We start from the raw sequence: 4236 nt of genomic DNA, 5'->3' as shown, positions 1-4236 counted from the left end.
TGAACATACCATGCGCATTTCACAAGTGCTCAGGCACACTATATTGCCAACATAAAAAATATATATCTCCGAGCGAACTAAATTTCTCCTATTATTGTAGGAAATAGTTTCATCGGTTTCTGCAGAATATTAGTTCTTCCATTTCCCGATTACAATGGCGAAACTTAGCCTTAAATATTCTGTTATGCGATTTTATATTACGTCTCCATCTATATCCACACATCAACTAACCACTGTGAGTGCATGGCAGATGATACGTCTTTTTACGATAATGTGTTTTCTTTCAGTTCCATTTGTATATGGTGCACGGTAACCATAACAGTTTAAATGCCTATGTGTGCACTATAAAGTGTTTGATCTTTTCTTCTTGGTCCCTAGCGCGGTACGTTGGTGGTTGCAGTGCAAGCAAGTGCTATTGCTAGCATCTCTCACAGACGCTATCTGTTGGGAAACAGATCAGAATCTGTCGGAATCAATAAATAGCAGCAAGAAAAAGAACGTCTAAGAAGATTTGCGGGAGACACCAGCATGCCACGTTTGTTGAAGCAACAAATTATTGTGAGGACTTATTTCACAAACCATCGACCACATAGAAATTATAAGAGAGACGTCCATGCTGTACAAAGATATATTACTGGTGGTATGGACAGTGCCAGAGGTGCGAAATAAAAGAATCAACTGTAATAGCAACGCGGCATATATCTGAAGCAGCGGAGGACTTACCTTCACAAGCAAGAGAATCTACTACAGAGGCAGAACTTTCAGCAACAATGCATCTGCCAGCAGCAGAGCTCCACCATTGTTAGTAAAGTGTTGTCACCACTAGTAGATGAATCAACACTGCAAACGGCCGTTGCAGCAACAGGGCCTTGACTATCTCCACGACAGTCAGCAACAGCAGAGCCGTCATCATCATTGGCAGCAGCAACTTCAGCAGCAGCATCAGAGAAGAAGCGGAAGAAGTCTATGGCCCACACACAACAGGAATCAGTAAGTTTTGTACTTACAGGTGGGGAAAAGAAACATTTTGCTGCAGATTATTCCACCACAAAATTTTTGTACCAAAACGTTCAATTTATGTCAAGTAAATTAGACGAGGTAGAAATTTTATTGACCTCTGAGACACCATGTATTTTTATTATGCTGGAGCAAGGCTACAGGGAGAATGAAATAGGTATTTGCAATCTAGAGAACCATAAATTAACTCATTTATGTACAGCTAAGTGTAAAGAAAGGGAGTGTATGTACACAGAAAGTGGCTAGTCGAAAATAGTTCAGAAATGTTTTTCAAAGAAGTGACTTTACAAATAAAGTTTCAGGGAGGGTAGTGTATCTATATCTACATTCTGGAAACCACAGTGAAGTGCATGGCAGAGAGTACCTCTCATTGTACCAGTTAGGTACTAGGGTCTCTTCCTGTTCCATTCATATTTTGAGTGCAGGAAGATTGGTGTGCTGTAGTTAGTCTAATCTTGTCCTCACGATCCCTATGTGAGCAATAAGTACGTGGTTCTAGTGTATTCCTAGAATCATCATTTAAATCCTGTTCTTGAACCTTTGTAAATAGGCTTCCTTGGGATAACGTGCGTCTATCATCCAGAGTCAGCCGGTTCAGTTTCTTCGGTATCTCTGTGACTCTATCCCATGGGTCAAACAAACGTGTGACCACTCGTGGTGCTCTTCTCTGCATAAGTTCAATATCCTCTGTTAATCGTATTTGGTACAGGTTTCACACATTTGAGCAATATTCCAGAATGGATCACATGAGTAATTTCTAAGCAATTTTCTTTGTAGACTGACATTCTGAAAACCTATCTAGGTCTTTTTTTCCCAGTATTTTACCAATGGACTGATGTCTACGACCTGCTATACCCACAACAGAGTGAACGTGATAATTCCATTTCATATCCCTACAAAGTGTTTAACCCATGTATCTGTAGGAGTTGGCTAATTCCATCGTCATTCACTGATATTATAGTCCTGGGATTCTACATTTTTCGTTTTGTGAAGTGCACAATTTTACATTTCTGAACATTTAAAGAAAGTTTACAGTCTTTACACTACAATGAAAACTTATCAAGATCTAACTGAATATGTATGCAGCTACTTTCAGACAGTAGCTCACTACAGGTAACTGTGTCGTCTGCAAAAAGTTTGAGTTTACTATTAATCTTGCCCATAAGGTCATGAACAGCAAGGGTTCAAACACTCTTCCCCTGAGCATACCAATAGTTACTTCTACATCTGACAATGACTCTCCATCTAAAATGGCATGCTTCATTCTCTCTACCAAAAAATCCTTGATCCAGTCACAAATTTCGCTCGATACTCCATATAATCACACTTTTGAGAGTAAGCTTAGATGAGTACTGAGTCAAATGCTTTTCGGAAATCAAGAAATACTGCATGTACCTGACTGCCTTGATCCAAAGCTTCCAGTATGTCATGTGAGAAAAGTGCCAGCTGGGTTTCACATGATCGACGTTTTCGGATACCATGCTGGTGGCGTGGAACAGGTCATTCCATTCGAGATACCTCATTATGTTTGAACTCAGACTGTGTTCTAAGATTCTACAACAAATGGGTGTCAAGGATATTGGGCGATAAGTTTGTGGACCATATCTAGTACCCTTTGTATAAATGGGTGTGAACTGTGCTTTCCTCCAACTACTGGACCTGGTTTTCTGTTCGAGGGATCTAGGGACACCTCAGGTGTTGCTTGTTTAGCCCACAGGCCCTGCTACCAAGGCACTTCCTAGTGTACCTGACATAGTGGATCCATCCTCACAGCAGAGTAAGTGGTAGTTGGTAGCACGCTCGTGTCACTCAGGGTGGAGGGTTAATGTGGAGACTGGTTATCTGGCATCGCCCATTCACCCTGTGAGTGGACAGTGGACCTCTTTCAGCAGGGTATAAGCGGGCACAGGGGAGGAGGTGTTTACCGGTTTACAATAGCTCCAAAATTAGGTGCATTATGGAGTCCCTTAGGCTGATAGCGTTCAGGGCTGGAACTCAAGTCCCTGTGCACTCAGTATGTCCATCACGGAGCCTTATCCAAGATGTGGAGGTGGCCTTGCCTGCTGCTACCGAGTGTGCAGACACATGCAAGTTACGGCTCACATTGGCACCTGCGACACATGTCGCTTGGCTTATGAAGCCATCCTGAGTTAATACAGGTAGCTAGAGGAAATGGTGAAGGCTGCTGGCCTCACACATGTAGTGCAAGCAGAGCTTACAATTTACAGCATTGTTCCGAGACCTGGTTTGGATCCTTTGGTTTGGAGCTGAGTGGAGGCTCTCAGCCAAAGAATTTGTCAAACTGTGATGGTCTTGGCTGCACATTTCTAGACCTGTGTTATCAGATGGGGATTTGTAGGACTCCTCTTGACAGTCAGGTGTGCACTACACAAAGATAGCAGATACTCGGGTTGCAGAGTACTTGTGGAGTGCACATTAGGATTTTTTAGGCTAGATGGTAGTTTGTGGTACTCTGATGAACATTCGCCAGTCCATACACAGCAAGGGAAGTCAGACTGCATTCAGAGTAAAGAAATTTTGACTGCAATCACTTGGTGCATTCAGCACACGAGAGCAGCAATAGCTCTAAAAAATCGTATAGTTTCACTTTTAGAAGCAGCGTTTTTTTTTCCATGTTAAAGTAACCTGGTGCCTCACCCCACCTAGTTAACAAGTGGTCGTAACGGCTGGTGAGTAATTTGGATGACGATTCCGTGTGAAACCTGGTAGGAGATGCGTGTGTGACATACTTAAGGTTCTAAGCATGTGACATAAAATTTTACTAGGCCATCTCATAAATTTTGTTCAGTTCTTTTTTAACTCCCATTTGCAAGCAGCACGTCCTAACTACTTTGATAAAGAATAGGTTGAGCGTGTGAATGATTGTATAGCATTGAAAGCAAGAACGAACGGAGGGGTGAGTACAAAGAAATTAGCTGCTGGTATCGATCACCCACGTGGTGCTCAATTGCACTACCAGCGAGCTCCCAGTTCGTTCTTGGAAATTAGTTAAGGTGAGGATGCTTATGTGTGCTGTTAATTGATTATTTGCGTGTGCCATATTTCACAGGATTTATTTTTTAAGAATTTGATTTCTTTTGTGAATGTGGGAGATGTTTGTGTCTGCTTTGTTCCCCCATTTTTCCGCCAAAGAGAATTTTTGTTATTGGGTCCTAGTAGTAATCTTGGGTGCGAATTTCGATCACTGTCCAGCTGACA

Source organism: Schistocerca americana, chromosome 5 (assembly GCF_021461395.2).
Source record: "Schistocerca americana isolate TAMUIC-IGC-003095 chromosome 5, iqSchAmer2.1, whole genome shotgun sequence".
NCBI lineage: Eukaryota > Metazoa > Arthropoda > Insecta > Orthoptera > Acrididae > Schistocerca > Schistocerca americana.
The sequence above is the reverse complement of the archived record's forward strand: the minus strand, read 5'-3'. Positions refer to the sequence as shown.